The sequence below is a fragment of the Papaver somniferum genome, chromosome 10 (assembly GCF_003573695.1).
Source record: "Papaver somniferum cultivar HN1 chromosome 10, ASM357369v1, whole genome shotgun sequence".
NCBI lineage: Eukaryota > Viridiplantae > Streptophyta > Magnoliopsida > Ranunculales > Papaveraceae > Papaver > Papaver somniferum.
Genome location: NC_039367.1, coordinates 65,333,757 through 65,355,075, shown reverse-complemented (window position 1 = coordinate 65,355,075; position 21,319 = coordinate 65,333,757). Strand labels below are relative to the sequence as shown.

General features: G+C 37.6%; 1 long non-coding RNA gene across 1 annotated transcript; it reads right to left on the bottom strand.

Annotated features, from left to right (window-relative positions):
* Positions 1 to 14,147: 14,147 nt before the first annotated feature.
* On the bottom strand, positions 14,148 to 17,052 carry LOC113315144. The gene is made up of 3 exons (XR_003342773.1): positions 15,784 to 17,052; positions 14,996 to 15,049; positions 14,148 to 14,471 (listed from the first exon to the last, which is right to left on the bottom strand). It is a non-coding gene; the product is annotated as an uncharacterized LOC113315144 (long non-coding RNA).
* Between the last annotated feature and the right edge of the window lie 4,267 nt (positions 17,053 to 21,319).

The following is a 21,319-nucleotide window of genomic DNA, read 5'->3' as shown; positions in this document are numbered from 1 at the left end:
CGGTATGATTTTTGTTATTTTTTCTAAATATAGGCAGTTTGCTTCTCAACATTTATATCGACCCCAAAACTATTTTAGGCAATGCTCTGATTTGCGGTTTATAATAAATACTAACCAATGTCTAGAAAATCTCAGAGGAAGAAAATCTATTACTATTACAAAATGTAGGGGCGAACCTGATCTGTAACTTCTATTAAGTCCATTTCTGGAAGAAAAAAACAAAGACAAATGGACGAATGAATCTACCCTTATTTATCCCAATTAATTAATACAAGCATACAATAACATGAGGTAATATATCTGCAAGAAGTCATAAAGATCGTTACGATACCCATTTCATCACGAGGAAGGCCAAGTTTTTCATATGTAAAACTAAAAATAGTCCACGTGGAATATACAAGAAATCATATAAGTGATGTACAAGCATATACACCTCTTGTAATAAGGAAACAAAAGTGCACTTCTATGTACACTGCATATAGATGGTGTACATGAAAATACATTTATATTGTAGAAACTGCAAGCTTACTTAGCAAGTCTATTTTGATGGCTTACCTTGTTTCCCGTGGCTAGAGAGGAGACAAGATTAATCTTGCGAAAACAAAAATGGGTTTTTGATGGTGACGGTGGATTAATAGTATGCACCAACTTGTATAGGGAAGCAAGTGGCGTTCAAAAGGTTAATGCAAGGCGTTAGAATCCTAAAAAAAAAAACCTCGGATAAAAGATCTATGGAATTTATGGAATCCCAGGACTACGTATCCGTGAGTGTTAAGTTAAAAATCCTGGAGAAGTTAGGGCATGGCTTGAACTGAAACTACTGGATCAAAGCGGAAATGGTCACTATGGTCGTCCTACAGCTCTATACAAGTTAAAAAGAGGAGGCTCAATGTACGTACGTGTTTTCCGTTCTTATGTTTATTGAATCATATCGTTCTTATGTTTAGAAACAGTAGTTACATGTGATTTGGGCATTTAAATTTCATTCAAAGCCTCGTTATCATAGGATTTCCCTGTGTAACATCGACCCAGAAACTTGTATCGGTGTCATGTCTAGTATGGTTGGTATTGGAAAGTCTAGAAAAGAAGGAGACTATATATGTTTGCATATATATTATTTGCTAAAACTGTATTCAACCAAGACAATACACTTCTTCAATAATGTGGAAGAAAATAAGCCCATAAATCAATTAGAGATGGCAAAAAAAAAGCAATAAAGTGCAGAACAAGAACCTCATGTATGAGCTTCTTCGTAATTTCCTTGTCACTGCTAGGAGAAACCTCATTTTCTACATACAATCAACAAAATTCACATTTTCAGCAGTTCACTAATCAAAAAACAAAATTCCACCCAAATCCAGTTCGAACACTAACAAGATTGAAATCATAACAAAAGAACACAGAATTCCGAAAAGAATTAGAATTAGGTTACACATCGAAATTTCCCTCCAATTTATAAAATCCAGATCTATAAAGTGAAAATGAAAAATACAAAATCAAAATCAAAAGGCGTATAAAAAGTATGAGAATCAGAATGAACACCACCTTGAGATACAGATAAAAGTAACGTCGCTAGTTGATTCCTCGACACCGAAGGATCTTTCTGCAATTAAATAAAAATGTCACTCACAATCTCAATTAAAAAATCACAAAAAAAATCTTCAAAGAATAACCGTTGTTGATGATGATTTATAGCTTCTTCTTGCTTGTTTTAAAATAAATCTCGCTTGATCAACTGTTTCTAGATCCCTAATTCGAGATCGCCTCTCTTTTTCCTTCTTTCTTTCTCTTCTCTCTTTCCGATATGATTTTTCTCTCCTCCAAAACCAACATAATATAGTTCAGGGATATTTCGGGTAATAGAAAAAAATCATATTTTTATGGATCGGTGTAAAAAGGATTGACTCGTCTAAGTTTTGGACTATATTGTCCAGGCGGGGAGAATTTTGGACTAGACAGTATCAGGCCTGAAATGAGAGGATTAGACTGTCCAAATCCCACTAACTTTGGGACTAAACGTCAATTTCTACTCATACGGTTTAGTCCAAAAATCAATCCAGAGATACAGTTTAGTCCAGTCCGAGTCAACTAGGTACATATTAGTCCAAAAATATGGGAAGTACACTAATAACCCTTATTATTATTATTTAGTCCAAATATTTGCAATTTAGTCCACACTGACTCATGAGGATGTCAACAATTTTGAATAATATAAAAAATAATTTATCTTTTGAAGCGCTCGTCCAAAATCGATAAACTTTACATATTTGGAAAGAATTTTCCGAGAGTTACAAAAAGAGTACCCATAATTTTTTTTTAATTTACATTGGTGTGTACAATTATGTACAACACTGCAAAGATCCAAAAAATCCAGAATCCATGATAGCCAAATTGCACCCTAATCCACACAGACGGAGAAAAATACCAACCACGCCAAACTCCAGTTGGATAACATTCAGATTTGCAGAGGTAAGTTTAGCAGATAACCTGCATCGAGGACAAACCAATGAAAAATAAGAAATCGCAGCTTGAAAAGAAAGTGATTATCCTTTCACCAACATTCGCATAAGAAAACAAAGCAAGAAAACGATCAAAATAAAAAGTTACTCAGTTTATGGTCAGACACACAATCCATGTGGGCATTACTACACAAACTTAATATGGCTTCGAAACATACCAGTACAGTGATTCATTGCACTTTACCAAAAAAGAGATTACCAAGATGCACAACAGATCAATCATACTCACACCCAGACCTACTTTTTCATGAGAAGTATATTGGTGCATCAATATATTCATCCCTGTGAAACATTCCTAAAACTGATCCTTCTTTTTAATTGAAAATACAATGGTGCACCAATGTGTACACCCCTGGAAAACATGCATAAAATCGATCATTCATATTCACACTCGGGCACAATTTTTCATGGGAATCATACAGATGCACCAATGTGTATACCCCTGCAAAATATGATGATGCTCCTTGCATTTATGAGTTGATCTAAATTGAAATTGGTGTTTTTCATCCTCCTAGAAAGAGCAGAAAGTTGCATATTGTTTGGTTGCGCTATTTTTCTATTGAGGTTTATGCTCTGAAGATGGTTTTGAGATGTATATGGAAGACTCTTTTCCTTGCACTTTTTATAGCCAAATTTAGGTTTAGGGTTTGACTTGATCCAATACCACCTACCTAACTTATTCCATATTCCAGATTCATCGCCCCAATTTTTACCAAGAAATTTCGGAGAAGATTTTGACTCGAAGAAAGGTAACTGACAATTCAAAATTTTGAATTCCAAATTTTGCACTTTCACCAACTGCACTTTACCAATTATGCCCCTAAAGCTTCTGAGATTGCAAAGATGATCTTGATTCCAGTTTTCATGATTTTGATATTGAACAAATCGAGAACTGTATGTGACAGCAAATCCTACTGATTTGTGCATCATGTATAATGACAATAGATTAGAAAAAACCACTACTGCGAGTTTGCTTACACCATATTTGGAGACCTTGAATTTTTCCATGACAGATGAAGAATTACTACTATTTCCAGGGAAGATTGAAATTCCCCAACACCACTGTTTTGAAAACAACCACTGGAACACCACTGAAATGCTACTTGAAAACTGCAAAGCAGGTAAAAGAATTTAGTTAGACATGAAGATTTAAAGAAGACGCACTTAGAGTAAAAGAGATTTTAAGGGGAGGAATGAAAATCAAGAAAAGATTATAAAATTATAAAGACATATAGAAGAACAGAGAGATTAGTTTCAATAAACGAAATATAAAAGATCATATCAAATCAGAAAAGAGAGAAAATTCATCAATTTTGAAAACCGATTTTTAGCACTGGGTTAACTCAGTAATCGCCCGATCCTCAGAGCCTCTATCGCCTCAATGCTATTCGCAGTAGAAAGTAGATACACTACTCTATGACCACCAATAATAGAAAGAATAGTTTTCGTAATATCCCATGCAAACATCAGAACATCGAGAGTGTCGTGCTTCTTAGGTGTCGGTACTGGAGTGTCACGTGGTTGATAGCAGTTGAGAATAATTCCAGGATTTTTGTCGTTGCCAGAAGCCTCCGCCTCTGCATAACCAGTTACAACAAATATAGCAAAAAAAAACAGCGATTACGCAGGAGAGGATCTTCGTGGTGATTTTGATGTTAATGTTGATTGAAATATTGATTTAGTGTTAGGAGATTACAAATAAGTTTCAACAGGTAATCCAACGGGTAATCTATCTCTCTTTGCACTAGAGGGGGCTTATACAATGAGCCAACGACAGGTTCAAACAGGCCGGACCGGGCCGGCCTGTAGCCTGCATCCAAAAGAGATACTACAATCTACGATAATTATTAAGGGGAAAGCTACTTTTACCGGAGGGGAAGCCAATTTCTGAGCGGATTTATCAAAAACTTTCCCCTATCAACAAACAATATTTATCCTCAGGTCCTAGGACGGTGTCAGTGTGGCTGGAACTTCTATGCTTGCTGATGAGAAGGCTGATACGAAAAATGGTAATGAACTATTAGACTTGCATGACCTTAACAAGCCGCACTACAAAGTGCAAAATTCATGATTGAAGGAAAACTTAGCAGAGTTTGTGAGACAGTTGATGCGCCGCATTTGGATCCAGTGTGGAATGGAAAAATGAAAACAGGGAGACAGTAGTCACGTATATGCTTAATGCCTTCCCAATAGGTAAACCTTCTGGATCCAACAAAAATGTAACTCTCTAACGTGCATCTTATTTAGAATATTGGAAGTTCACCACTGTTCACGTGTGTACAGTGTACCTTTTGGAAATGCAAAGAACTGATCAAGGCAAGCTTCTTCGTACATTTTCCCGATGATTTAAGAATACAACGTTTTTTTTGTTTTAATCCAGCCAAAATCGGCTTTCCCTCTAGTAAAAGTAGCTTTTTCCCTATTAATTATCTAAAATGAGGTCCACTAATTAGCAAATAAACCAAGACACGCTACTAATTTCAATTTCTTCTCCCACCCAAGATATTTTTGTAAGATTAAATGCTTGCCACATCATCTCTCCAAAAAAAACAAAAAAGATCTTTCCGGTGCTTGTTGATGGTGAGTGGTTTCTGAGAAAAATCCTAAAAATGACAAGCATTTCTATGAACTACTTGTCAATCAAATAATTTTTCCATCAAAGAAAAAGAAATCGATCAACTTGGTTTGTAAAGGATTGAAAATAAAATTAATTTTGGTTGATCATCCCAATAGCAATTATCTTCTTGTTGTATCATTTGAAATCTTATGATTAAACTTTAAATTGTTTTAGGCATCATAAACCTCAAACAATATAAACGATCTCAATGTTTTTATACTACATGGTTTTGTTAATGTTAATTGATTTTCAGAAGATGATCAACAAGCTCGGTGCAAATTATGTTTTGGTATGGCGCACAAAGACTTGTGTACACATTATTTTTCTAACGAACCAAAGGTGATGTTGATGACATCTATGGCTTTCAATGTAACAGTTTTGGATGAGACGAATAGAATTAGATATTGTGTCATGGTTACCAATTTGGTAAAGAGAGCGTATACCAATTTGGTAAATGGAAGCTACGGAGAAAAGAAAGATCGTGCTATCCTAATTTGGTAAAGAGTAGTAGGATAATAGCAAGCCATACTAAACATCAGCTAGGATCGTGGTATCCACGTCTGATAAAACCCCAAAATAGGGGTAGAAGAAAGGGTGAAATCACCTTTACACTATCATCAATTTATCCATTTTTTTTAAGCATCTTAATAAACAACTTGAAGCATCTTATATATATATATATGATAGGAGATAGGAAGCAGTCACCCGTAGGGTTCTCACTTCTTTGCACGACTGATTCCACAATTCCCCACTACATATGCGGGCATATATATGGACTTAATCATGGGTCAGTTCAATGACCAAATACTAACAAGTATCTAACACTCTAAACAGTGAAAACTGATGTGGTAGGTGAAAAAGTGAACTAACTTAATATTTTAACAAGTGGCTTGGTTGTTGGAACTGAAGGTAAGGCAGTAGGTAGGTAAACTAGCAAGCCATATTAGAGTAGAATAGTAGATAGATAATCTAGTTCATGAGCTACATATTCTAAACAAATTGTTATCTTAATAAATAAAATAGATTTTTTACTTTATTTTATATTTTTAAATCAGAAAAGGTAAGAGGACATATCACATCTGCACCAATCTATTCTATCTAATATAACGAGAACTCACCAATAAACACTAACATGAAGCTGCAAAAAGTGTTTGTCGTTTTTGCCCTTGGATTTTATTTTTGCTCATCCCAATACCTACATAAATTGAGGGTGTATCGGTATTTTAACTGACTTTGTTTATAAAGGCGACCCATAAGTGCAACTTATTTTACCAAATGGACCAAGTCCATTAGCACGTGAGCAACCTAAAGTAATGCGTATAATTCCAAATATGCCTTATGTTTTATTTGTTTTTCAAAATAGCACCTGCTAAATAAATGAAGGGTGGGGGCATTAAAGTAATCATACAAACAAAGTGTCGGTTTCCCTATTCGATCCTTGTTCTGCATTTTTATTATTAGAAGGTATGCAAATAATTGTGAGCATAAATGATTTCATTAAGAACCCCCGATTGGGGATATGGAAACTAATTGGGGAATATAGCTACATGACAAAATAGAGATCCAAATATCAAAGATGGGGTCACCCCTTATGTAATTATTTTTTTAATTCCTAATCTACTCCTCACTAATCAGGTTTAGTGGTTAATAATAATTAGTAAATTCTTAAGTATTTGGGGGATAAATTAGTGTGTATTTTTATTTCAATTTGTGTGAGTGAGGTGAGAGTAGATGGAGGGAAAAATATTTTTGAGTGGAACTTTTTTTGTGAAAATGGAAGATGATTGTGAGGAGAGAATTGCAGCTGCCGAATCTTTAGCTCAACTACAACAACAATCATATCTTCAATCTTCGGTTAATGATAACAACTTACAGTTGGAGTTATATGATGAACCAACACCCTTGGATCATGATTTTCGTGAGCATGAAGTGTTTTATGAAGAACCAACCCAAGAAAGTAAACATGTTTAACATACAAACAACCCCAAGACACAGGTAATGCTTCAAAGAGGTCAAAAATTTGATTATTTTTTTTTGAAACCGCCATTTTTTTCTCTGAAAAAGCTTGGTGCCGGCATACTCGTAGTATGAATACCATGCCGGAACCACTATAACCGGCATGGTATTCATACTATTTGCATGCCGGTACAAAATATCCCCTATTTTAAAACATATGCCGGCGTGGTCTTCAAACCAAAAATACATGCCAGTACACAGTTACACTTTTTACCTACCACCGAATATTCCATGGAATATCCAAACCGGCATGGTTCACTCTTAACTTACCATGTCGGTACCACCAGAAAAACATCCAGGAGTTTAAGATTTTTGAACTCAAATACCGGCGTGGTATATAAATTATTGGGAACGCCTGTAATGAGGGTCGGCATGGTTTTTAAATTAAGGCAAAGCCGGCACTTGGTTCCGGCTGGAAACTCACATATCGAGAATGCCGGCTCCGGTTTCCGGCTTTGAACCTTGTGTAACGAGCATGCCGGTATTGCCTCTTCCGGCAATTATGTTCAAGAACATACAATGCCGGTACTGTTTATAATTGTTTCCTCTTTTTCAAGTGCAGTTCCAAAATGCCGGAACATTATTATTGAATGTCGGAACTGTCGTCGAGCCCGCCGGAAATAGTACCCGCATAGTAATTTAATTTTTTTGAACTAATTCAATTTTCTTTTCATTTATTCCTTAGATTGTGAGATAAATTGATCCAACAAATTCCAAACCGCTTGGTCCGGATACGTTCGAATACTATAAGATGCCTCTGGTGTGTTACCAAACAATACTTTTCACCTAGTTTATGTGGGGATTGCTTGTAATGAACCTTATAATCTTCCATTGTTGTCCTAATGTAGGGAATAAAATCTCCAGCGGAAGCAATTGCTTGGGCAAAACAGACGGCTCTTAAGAACAAGTGTGTGTTGGTGAGGAATACCCAAACGTTCAGATAATCGTTTTGAAATGGTTTGCGAGAGAAGTGGGCAATACAAGAAGAAGTATAGTCATAAGAGAAAGGGTTATGTATATGCAAAGAAGACTAATAGGGTATACAAGACTCATACGAGGAAGGATAATTGCCCCTTTAAGCTTGTATTCTATTTAAGAGACAAAGAAAAAGGAATGAGATTGTACGGTGTGGTTTGGCCAACATAACCACCGGGATCCGAAAGGTTTTGTTGGTCACTCCCTAGTTGCGAAGCTAAAACCTCATGAATTCGAAGATATAAAGATAATGACCAAAGCATGTAACCAAGAGTGATTCTCAAAAGCTTCAAGGAAAAGGATAATCAGAACGTTTCTTCTCTAAGTACAATTTATAGCGCACAAGCAACCATTAGAAGGTTGGAATGGGAAGGGAGGAGTGTTATGCAAGAATTTGGGAAGATAGTTTGGGATCACAACTACACGCGTATCATTAAAAGAGGACCGGACGAAAAGCCCCTTCAAATATTCATTGCGCATCCTTTGCTTTCAAAATTGGCTCATACATGTTGTGGTGTTCTTATGATGGATTGCACCTACAAGACAAACAAATACAACATGCCATTGTTCAACATCGTGGGGAAAACATCGGACAAGGTACCATTCACATTGTCTTGGTGTTTAATGGAAAACGAGAGGGATCGCAATTATCATTGGGCATTACGACAATTGAAATTATTGTTCCCGGAAAATCAATTTCCGAGGGTCATCGTAACCGATCAAGATGAAGCGCTAATGGATGTTATATCCGACGTTTTCGGATGCACAAAATTTCCTATGTATGTATCATATAGGTCAGAATGTGACAAAACATTGTCATGCTTTGTTTGAACCCTCTAAGGCGGATATTAAGAAGAGAATGATTTCTCAACTAGAGGAAGATGTTCGCAAGAAGAAACTATCACCCGAAGAAGAAGAGGAGGAAAGAGGAAAGATTAAAGAGCGAGTGGACAAAGAACACCATGAAAATCATAAAAAGTGGTTGGAATTTCTAAAGGATTGGGAGAAAGTTTATTGGTCTCTTAACGAGGATATATATGAAAAGAGATTGAACATGTTTAGTGCTAAATATAACGAAGTGTATCCAAGTGTCGTCTCATATTATCGGGATAAATTGTTGGATAAGTACAAGGAAAAATTTGTGCGTGCATGGACAAACCGGTATAGGCACTTCAAAACTGAAGCAACTAGTGCAGTGGAAGCGGCTCATGGGAGATTTAAAGATCTCATCCAGTACGGCCAAGGCAACATGGTTACGGTCACCGAGGCAATGGAGCAATACTTTAAGGCTGATATTGATAGGATCAAGAAGGATTTTGAGAAAAGCTCAATGGAAAGGATGACTCAATTTCTTCAATATACTAAGTTGTTCAAAGGAATAGAGTTCAGCGTCTCTCATTGGGCAATATAACATATGATGAGAGAAATGGCATATGAGAAAAATTACGGAAAAACCGGTGAAGTGTGTATTTGTCCCACATGTCTTCCTTGGGGCTTCTGTGTCGTCATATGCTTGTGAAATATGAAGAAGTGATACCTATTGAGGTTATTGATCCGTTTTAGAGGCAACTATCTTTCGACCCTCCCCCTACGAAAGCTCCCGGACAATCACCATGGGATACAAACGAAGCAAAGGAATTCTACTCACGTGTCAACTCGGCTAGACGACAAGTATTGTTGAGCCAACTAAGGCTAATTACTCGCCCATGGATCGCAACAAGTGAAGCGCCAGGAAAGGGGGATCTGATAGGTAAACCACAAACTAAAATTCCAAGAAGAAAACAAAGGAAAGAATTGAAAGAAATGACTCGACGTGAAGAAGAACTCGCGGCAACCAAGAAACGAGATCTATCCGCAAGTGAGATTTCGGAACTCCGATTCGCGGAAGCGCCGGTTCCAATTAAAATGGGTAGGCCGAGTAAGGAACCGCTCTCAAGTCAACAACAAGCGACGGGTTCCGTATCCACACCAAAAGCCGATAGATCGGAGGTTCCAAAGAAAAGGGGGAGGCCGCCGAAGGTACCAACGTCAAGCTTGCAAGAACAACAAGGTGAGCATTCCGAAGCCATGCCCATAGTTGATGTATCATATGTTCCAAAGAAAAGGGGTAGGCCGCCAAATGTACCAACATTGAGTTACCAAGAACAACAAGGTGAGCATTCCGAAGCCACAACCATAGTCGATGTATCGGAAGTTCCAAAGAAAAGGGGTAGGCCTCCAAAGGTACCAACATTGAGCTACCAAGAACAACAAAGTGAGCATTTCGAAGCCACCATAGTCGATCTAGCGGAGGTTCCAAGGAAAAGGGGTAGGTCGCCAAATGTACCAACATTGAGCTACCAAGAACAACAAGGTGAGCATTCCGAAGCCATACCCATAATCGATCTAGCGGAAGTTCCAAGGAAAAGGGGTAGGCCGCTAAAGGTATCAACGTCAAGTGACAAAGAACAACAAGGTGATGAGGCAAAGGTGGTGACAAACCAAAGTGATAGCAAAGGTAAGCGAACCATATCTTGTCAACAACAATATCAAGGTGAAAACTTCGTAGGCATGAACAAGGTTTATGTAATTTCGGTTCCTAGGCGAAGGGGTAGGCCAAGGAAGTATAATCTCCCGTCACATACCGAAGACATTGGGAACGTAGAGATTGCAGAGGGTGGTTTGGAAATAATTAAGCAAAAAAATATTATTATGAAGATGTATAAGGATTCCAAAACGGGCAGGATTTATAGACATTACCATACCAAGATAGAATCTTACATAGACCAACTTCCTGGATATTCGCGAGTTTATTGTGTATACGGATGATTTCGATGGAGATGGAAATTGTGGCTATCATGCCGTGACCGAACAATTAGGAATCTTCGAGACGGCGGATAGTAGAGGAATGACACCATGCCGATATGCTAAAATGAGGATGGCCGAACAACTTGTGAAAAAGAGGAGCTTTTATGAGCAATTGGTTGGTCATGGCGAGGGGTTTGATAATATGCATGCTCAAGTGTTAGGACCCGAGCAAGAAATGGATTTTCTTCCTTCTCAATATTGGATGAGAATGCCGCTTTGTGGGCATCTAGTAGCGGATACATTTAATTGTGTTGTTCATTATTTTACCCCCACCTTAGAAGTAACATTTACATCAAAGTGGCAAAAATGCGAGAGATCCCTTAAGAAGAGAAGAGTTGTTTTGGCGTTCGTGAACGGTAATCATTTCGTTATTCCAAACTCAAGGACAATTGTCCATTGCCACCTGTTTGTGGGATGGTTAAAAACAAGGACCTAGATCCAAATATCTGGAAGGGATGGATGGCATTTTATGAGGAGAATCACCAATTATGGGATGCATTGTCCTTATCAAAGAAACCTCTCCAAGAGGAGGAGATGCAAATTCATACGTGTGGAAGCGATAATGAGTAATTTCGATATATGTTGTTCACTAATAGGAAACCTTTTTTTTTTTTTTTTGGAAGTTTGAATTGTAATCATTAAACCATATGTTATGTACGTGCCAGCATGATTTAATTCAAACTTTACAATACCAGAATTAATCCCGGCTTAGAAATACTTTTCTCTTTTATGCCGGAAACTAACCATAAGTACACAGAGATATTAGTTTAAGTTCCGGCGTTAAAAATAACTTCCTGACAATGCCGGAATTATACACAGATCAATTATGTGTAAGAAAAAGATAGAGTACCGGCATTATCTACAAAATCGTATCCATGCCGGAACTCTAAATTCCTTTAGTCTGAGAAGAAATCAGATTTCCGGCATTGTTGTTACAATTTCGACCATGCCGGTTCTGATAAAAAAAACATAAAGTTTCACATAGATTAACCAATATATTATGTTCTAAGCCAAAAACAAATGAAATCAACATCTCCAAAGTTTAGCAAGACACATAAAATAACATAAGCAAATACTAGATTGTTTAACAAACCATATGTAAAATTAAGATGTTCCAAACCGAAAACAAATGAAACAAAGATGTTCAAAGTTTAGCAAGACACACAAATAAACATAAACCGACAGTAGATTGTTCAAAGACATATCTAATACTATAAAAAAAACATTAACAAACATCTTAGTTCACTCGGTCCTTGGCTTCTTGAGAACCCTCTTCTTCGTTTCCTTCCAAAATCCCTTTGCATTTGGATCTTCAATTTTGTATATCTTTTCCTCGATTGTCTTCATTTCTGCCGGGGTCAGCATCTCTCCTTTCCTGTTCTTGCATTTAAACCAATTTCTCAATTTTTCTAGCCGCGAACGTTGTTGTCATATTATATTAATATGTTAACTTTTATAAGTTTATAGATATACATTCAAATAATAGGAAGTGAACCAGAGTTACGTACCACCAACGTGAGGGTCTTTTGAAGTACAGGTACAATAAGTTTTTCAGGAGTTGTGGAGGGAGGTTCTGCTTATGGAGGCACTGTTTCGGTGTCCAGGCGTACAATATAAGGATGGGAGTACCTCAAATGACCTCTGAGGAAGCTTGGTTCCGACTCATAACCGTTTTCCAAAAATTCCCACCCAACCCTATCCAGCACTAGTTGTTGTTCTTCCCTATCCAGCACTAATTGTTGTTCTTCCCGTTCATTTCAAATGTAATCCTTGTCGCAGGAAGAACGAATGCACTTAGCACGTGCATCAAGCCTTTAAACCACTTGGTGACCCAAGTGGACGAGTTATAGTCTCGTGAGGGTTTACATAGAGATGTACCCACAAAACCTTACGAAATACCTAACCAAGTACCCTAAAAACCTAATCAATTTTCTTAAGAAGATTCCGTCTCCGATTCACCCAGCTGGTGGTACTCTGTGACTTTGGTTACAATATGGTTCACGTTGGCTTCAAACATGAATGCTTCTCCCTTTTCTTGTAAGTAAAGCCTTTTTCACGGCTTCATGCTACAAACACAAACTTTGTTTGTTACATAAAAATTGAAAAGAGTAGATTGTGTCGAATTAATCATAAAGATACTTACAAGTTGTTGAGGGGACAATCTATTGCGGGTAGCGTGATCGATCCGGTGTTTCATTTTTAGATACTCAACCACCGCATTTAGGATGATGTCGTGTCGTTGCTCGATTTGTTTAGCAGTTCTTCCTTTCGGGTTACCGTAATCGTGAATAAATTTGTTAAAAACCTTCAACCATATGGAATCCCGCGTGCTGTTATCTATAGTTGAAGGACGAGTTTCAGCGTACCAGGCTTGGGTGATTGCTAAATCTTCCTCGGAGTCAAATGATGCCATTTGTTGGATGTGGGATTAGGTACTATACTAAGCTATTTATAGATGATTGTTCTAGGGTTTATGGTTTCCTAAGTTAAGCGTCTCAAGGATATATATAAGAACACACGAGTTTTTGGCTTTTGGATCCAAGTATTGGCTCTCTTTATATAGAGAAAAACATCAACGGCTAGTTTTTTTGAAATAACCCAGATTTCCGGCATTGAAGTTATTGTAGGAAGTCGGTACGGGGTTCCGATGTGGATAACCATTAAATTTTCATGCCGGCATATGTGAATTTCTTCACAGAGATTGAGCCAAATATGCAATCCATACCGACATGGTTGAATAACATTGTATATTGCCGGTACACGGTACCGGCATTGGTTTCATAATTGCGACCACGCCGGTATTGTTGAATATAAAAAAAAACGACTAGTTTTTTGAAAAATATGACCGTTGGAGCTTCAAATCTATATAATACCCCAATTCCTTTGGAAAAATCTACACAAGGCACCCACCAAATAATAAAAATCCTTCTCTCAAGTAAGTAAGCCTCAAAAATTAGATCAATCATGCACGGTTCAAGCTTCACAAGCGATGGGAGATTCACCATCAAGCTCTACTTGCAAAGTAAGTAGATTCAACATTACTAACAATATATGGACAGTTAAAATCTTCTCTAATACGACACATAACTAATATAATCTTCTCTTACAGAGTCATCATTGCAGGTGTCAAATTTGCAAGTCACCTTCTCATCTAGCCATGAACTGTCCTTTTATTTATTCAAAGTGTAGAAGCTGTGATGGGACATGTATCGCCCCTAAGCTAACAGCTAACTAATCCAAGAGATTAACTAAATAAAGAGGCACTAAGAATCTAAATCATTTACTTAAACATTCAATTAAGAAATCTGTTGTAAAACTTAACCCAAAACTAACCCCTCTCAGAAATATATATACAAGAATTTCTCTCAAATGATACATATACAATAGTTATTTTGTTTGCGAATAAATAAACAAACATAATAGACATAGCAGAAGTTAACTAATTAACGATGTCAACTCCTCGAGCTTTCGCTGCCAACTCTGATCTGTCTCTGAAACTGAAAGTGGGAATGGGTGAGCACATCATTCCTAAAAGGGGTTCCCAACAGGAATAACATTTAACTTTAAAGAAATCATGAGCAAGATTTGGAAAACAATACATGTTTTCCCAAACATCAAAGTGACTAAGTCACTGGAAATGCACAAACATGTATATGGACAAACTCCTTCTTCAAACAATTTATATTAGTGATGCCAGGTTTTTCCACACCTGCATAGCTATATTGATGTCGGGTTTTTCCACACCTAATAAGCATAAAAGCTGAAAGTAAATAAATATAAATACGAAGGAGCGTGTCCTATATACCACAGGTGGAAATTCTTATTTCCCATAAACAATTCATAATGACAAACATTACAAGTCCTTTCCAATTCATGGAAAGATTCAAAGAATCAACAGAACAATCATAATACAAACTAAACAATGTATGAAATGCACAAAACAGTCAATGCATGAGTTTGTTAAACATAACTTTTGTAAAAGAAACAACAATGGTTTCAAATGAGTTAAAAGTATTCCAACCTCTTTTGATGACAAGCCACGCCCACCTCGAGATCCACGGTCCACTGGTTCATCCTTTGAATCGATCGTTGTTAATATAAACTAATTGTTAATCACACAAGAACTCTAAGAATCTAGCCAAAATGGCTCGCACAAGAATCATACAAATCTATCTAATAATTCTAAGCCCATTTATAGTTTTACACCTTTTTATTATCAATCTTTAACATAACTAAAAGTTTACTGGTCCAATTAGATTGACTTTATAGTCCATAGCTAAGTCTTAAGAATATCTACAACTTTGTAGAATAAGCCAAAGACTAATTCAGAGCACAAGAGGTCCAAAATATAAAAGTAGGATAACTAATCCTAAGCCCAAATCCACTAAATAAACCCATTACACAAGGCCTGGTCCACTAGGGTCAATTAACAGTCAAACAAAAAGTCAACGTCAGGTCAACGGGTCAATGTCAAGTCAACTTGTCAAGGTCAGGTCTTGGTCAAATTAACAAAGTCTAAATCGGTCAATGAGTCAAACATGACTCAACTCAGGTCAGGACTGGGAAACTAGTGAGTCACAACGACTCAACTCAGTCAGATGACTGAGTCAGGCACAACAATTTGATTCACCTAAACTGATGATTCGTACCAATTCAATGGCACAAGCCACTGATTCTATTACACCCTTAATCTTTATACATTATTATCACCTTTAACAATTCAGTTCAAGCAATTTACAACTATAATGCATATCAACATCATTCCATGACATCTTTCAAAATTGATAAACAAATATAAACTGACCTTACCTGCAACCAGAAGTTGCAAACCATGCCACCACAATTCCAGGGCTACAATCACTCTACTCATTATATCATCACTACTAATTCAAGTCTTCCCGCCTCTTCTAAACTCTGAGCTAAACAAACTATCACTACCAACAAAACTCAGTTTCATTCATCATAGAAAACCACTACCTGCATAACCACACCACTACCGAACATCTTCTCCATTTCCCATGTTTACTCTTATTAACTGCACATTGACACACTAACATTTGAAGCTAGTCCATGAATTGCTTCATCTCAGTTCAATTCACCACTATAATTCACCTAAAGGTCACCAACAATACCATACTTCGTATCTCAGCACATTACCAACACCTTCAACTGAAACTATATTCAGTCTTAGCAACTTCACTTCAATCTCTAAACATAACTCCTCAACACAGTTCATACATTCTCCACCATCATGAATTCAACAACAGCATCACTTGTAATTCATCCATCTCCATTACCAAATCTAAATCCCTGTCACTCATAAATTACCACCAGTGGTTCAACTCCTCCCTGCAACTTAATAATCTTTATACTAAATCCACATCATCACTAACAATGGTTTATAAATCCACATTCACAGTAAATCCTTTCTCAATTCTTACATCATCCATAACTTCAAAAACTCAAAACTGAAATGAACATCTAAACTAAATTAACTGATAATAACAATCACCTTGATTCAGTAACGTTCGGGCAATTGAATTCAAATTATTCTTTGGCTTGATATGATTCATCATCTCATCTTCAACCAGTATCCATTAAAACCTTATTAACTCCACTTTACACTTTAATCCTGAGTAAACCCCTAATTCGACAGCATCAAACCCTAATCTCTTTAACAAATTTAAATCAACCAAACCCATCTTTTAAATTCTTCTTGTTCATCCTTAAACGAATTCTTGAAACCAAATTCAGAAAACCTAATTATTCGATTCGTAATCTTATCAACACCACAACATCAATTAAATGAAAATCTCTTTGTTCTTCATCTATCACCACTCGATTTACTATCAATTTTATTCAATTTCCAACTCTAGTCTGAAAACCCTAACTCTGATTCTCTCTGATTTACCGTCTCTTGTATCTCTGAATCAACTGCTTGAATTAACACCATCACATCATCACCTTCATCATCTACACAACATCATAAGTTGATTTTCTTCATTGAGTCTCACGGATAATCAACAAGAAAAGAAGAACCGAGAAAGAGAGGAAGAAAGAGAAAGAAGAAGCTGAGAAGAAAATATAATGAGGAAGAAAAAGGAAACAGATCGAGTTTATCTTCTCGATCCGGTCTAGATAAGACCAAAGAAAGTTTATACAACACCCGATATATTGATAAGGGAAGTCCCGGTCTGTCTAACGTCAAAAAGACTATTTTGCCCTTCATAGTAGTCGAATGATACCTTCTTTATCCGACATTCGATTAGCACGTTCGAGTAGTCCATTTCGCAAAAACTTTTCGATATCTAACCGATGGTACTAGTTTCGTATCTAGATCGTTGTTAGATTAATTCCTATTAATTATCGCTCGTGTTAAACTAATCGAGTTATTATCGGCTAAGACGTTTCTTGACTAGTCTAATAGCGTTGACGAGCTTGAGGGTCCTTACAGGACACGCCGGTTTTGGATAGCAAAAACTGATGATGCTGAAAATGGAAGAATGTTTCTAAGGTGTTTGAATTACCCAAAGTGCGATGAGTTTTAATGGTTTGACAAAGCTGTTGAACTAGCAGAATCAAGAGAAAACCACAAGGACCAATGCAAGCCTATTGATGGGTGTGATGGGTGCTATATGAAGATGAACCAATGAAGATGGTCCTTGACACCGAGATTCCAGACGATGTCTTCGAAGAGATTCGCGAAAGGCTCAAAGGTTCCGCAATTGTTGAAAAGGGATGGAAATAGATTATGAGATCCTATTTAACCAAATTTAATCCGTTCCATGTCTTTTAGTATGTTTTAATTTAATTTTCAAATCCTATATAATAGATTACTTAGGAATGAAATAAGAGAGCTCCATGAAAAACTACCAGAGTAGAGTTCCGGCATTGAATCAATCAAGACTACAGTGCCGGTTTTCTAACAGATATACAAATTTAAGAAAATCACAGTTCCGGCATTGAATTTATTATACACTACACTGCCGGAACTGTCTTATATATATACAGGAACTTTGACTTCTCATTCCGGTATGGCTTTGTAAAACAATCACCATGTCGGTTGTCGGCTCCGGCATGGAACCGTTATTACCGAGCATGCCGGTTCCTTTACCGGCGTTGTAGGACCTAAGCTTTTTCATGCCGGCACCTACTGTAAATAAAACTTGCAAATATAACAATTCACTAGAAATTGAATCATGTTCAACCTAAACCAAACAAACTGGATCGTGCTTAAATGTTCTTAATCCAGGAATCATAAACCAAAAGCAAACCAAACTACTAAAGAGTAAACCATGAGGTACAAACGAAAACAAGTTCGAAATTGTCCAAGACGTAACAACCACCATCCAAATGAAAGAAACACAACTGAAGAGCTAATCGCTCGGTCCTTTGCTTCTTTTGGGCCGGATTCTTCTTCGTTTCCCCGAAAAAATCTTTTGCACTACGGTTGGTTTCTTCAATTTTATCAAGATTTTCCACGACTTCCTTCATCTCTTCAAGGGATAGCACCTCTCCTTCCTCGTACTTTCAACCTAACATCTTCTTCAACTTGCCAAGCCGACGCCGCTAGTTTCATACATAAAACACATAATTAGTATATATATGCTAATATAAAATTGTGTGTACATTAAACGAGTAAGCAATTAACAATACTTACTAGCAATCCAACGGTCTTATTAAGTTGGGTCATCGTAGGTGGTGCCTCTATAGGAGTTGGAACGGAAGGGTTTTTCTGGGGTGGAACTTGGACATCTTCCGGTCGCACGACAAGATGATGTGACCATTCCAAGTAATCATCAATGTAGGTTGGGTCAGCTTCATCACCGTTGTTCGCAACCTCCCAATTAGTAGTATCTACCAAACGACGTGGTTTCCTATCCCTCCAGTGTGTTGGTTCGGGAGTTGGATCATACTCTACCCCCAACCTTGTGGAAATTTTCATGCAACGAGAAAAATCAAGAAGGTACCTTTCAGTAGAGGCTGTCATGCATCTAGGTAATTGCATGTGTCCAATTTGCCGCAACACACGTCGAGGATCAGCCATAACGTATCCCTTTGGGTGGAACAAAGGCCCATGGTAAAATGCAACGTCATAATACCACCTGTATTGGCGGTTATCTCTAGCCTCCTTGTAAGGGTCGAACACAACATCTTTGGTAGTCATTGCATCAAGAGCCAATCTCATTTCTGTCAGTCGACCATTGTTACCGGGCTTCGAATGACTGTTGAACTCGTATCTCTTGGATCTAGGCTCCTCGGGGTCATCAACAGTCTTAAACTTCAAGTAGGGGTGGTCCTTGAACAATGTTGGGAAATGTTCATAAGCCCACACCTATACAAATGTGAATGATACATATAAAAGTCAGTAAATTTTGTTTCTAAATTAATGATAAGGGTACATGTGAACAATATAAATAAGAACATAAGTTTACAAAAAAAAAATTACCTGGAGTAGAGTGAAATTCCCAACAAATTGGTTTGCAACCGCCTTAGAGGCCCTTCTCATCTCCGCCATCAAATGTGCCATTGCCACGGTGCCCCATGAATAGGTAAAGTACTCTTCCAACTAATCCAAGTACTGAAGGTAGTTTGCACTAACCCTGTTGCTACTAGTGTCAGAGAATACCCTAGTGCCCAAGATGAATAACAGGTACGCATCGTCTGTATAGCGAATCTGTGCGGGGTCCCATCCATCCTACAAACTTCTTTTCTTTGTGTTTTCAAACTTATTCTTAAGCAGGGTCATCTTGATGGTCTTTGTCCTACTAGCCTTAAATACATAGAAGCTTTCCGCAGAAGTTTTGTAGTCTCAACCAAACAACTTATTAGTAAGCTCGTGCAACTTCGACCATTCTAGATCAAAAGAATAATCATCTCGTTCTGCAATTGATTTGTCAATAATTTCCAAGCTTAGAATGTTCTGAGCATCGTCAGGGATCAAGGTCATCTCTCCAAATGGAAAGTGCATGGTATCAGTTTCACCATGATACCTTTCGACGAAGCAATTGTCTGTGACAATATCCGGCTTCACATAATTTTCAACCAAAGGATATAGACCAGATTCCTTTACTATTGGTTGGACCTCTTCATGCTCCAGAGACAAATCCCAATGAGTCGCGGCTTGGTTTCGGCAAACACGCACAACCTTCTTATGATCCTACAATTAGGAGATAATACGATTAAGAGATTTTGCATAAATACAAAACAGTATATATGCACGAGATAGAAATTCTTACATAGGTCTGATATATAGTACGATCCCATGAGTGCTTGTAGCCAAATAGATACCTCGGATCAAAAAAAGATGCGCCCCAAATTTGACCACGCTCAAGGTCGGGTATCATGTCATCAACATGAGGAAGGTGCGAACCCTCAACTTTTACTCTGTCTTTGCCTTTCCCCTTGCCTTGTGTGGGTTGTTGACTGGGACCACCTTGTTCCACTACTCCTTGGCTTTGGTTTGCTAATTGAATTGGATCAATCTTATTGTCTTTCTCCTTACTTTTCTCTTCATCTTGCTCATCTTCCTCCTCAACAGCTGCGGTAGGTTCACGGATGACGATTTTACTACGTTCACGACCACTCTCCCAAATACCCCCTCTTGTATCAGCACCCAAACGCTTTTTGTTATTCCCTCGAGGAGGCAGAGACTGAGGAGTATCAAGACCATCCTTCCTTTTTTTCTTAGTGACAGCAGCTTTAGATTTTCCTTTGTTAGCCTCCTTTGCTTTGGCTTCCTTTGTTTTAGATCGATTTCAAAAGAAGCACCAAATAAATAGACAACTAACTTTTATTTCTAATACCGGCATAGACACACCACATTACGACATAGAATCACCACTCCCGGCATACAATAAACAAGTAAAGACCATGCCGGGAATCTGTACCGGCATGTATAAATAATTGTCGAGGATGCCGGTACAGTCTAGGAAATTCCTGGATAACAAAACACCACTACCGGCATATACGTAAAATAAACATTCATGCCGGAATGAAGTACCGACATTGACAGAAAAATGTCGAAGATGCCGGTAATCATTCTGAAGTTCCTGGATACCAAAACTGCAGTGCCGGCATGAAATCTAAACTACAATGTATGCCGGTACAAATAAGTTAATCCTAGTGTTTTTTGTTTATTAGAAGCTCAATACCGGCGTGGTCTTCAACCTAGATCGAACGCCGGAACTTGTTTCCGGTGTGGTATTCATACTAAATTGAATGTCGGGGGTAGCTACCGGTGTGGTCTTCAACCTAGATCAAATGCCGGTACCAGTTTCCGGTGCGGTATTCATACTTAATTGAATGCCGGAAGTTCTGAAACTCAGATGTTTCAGTTAGGGTT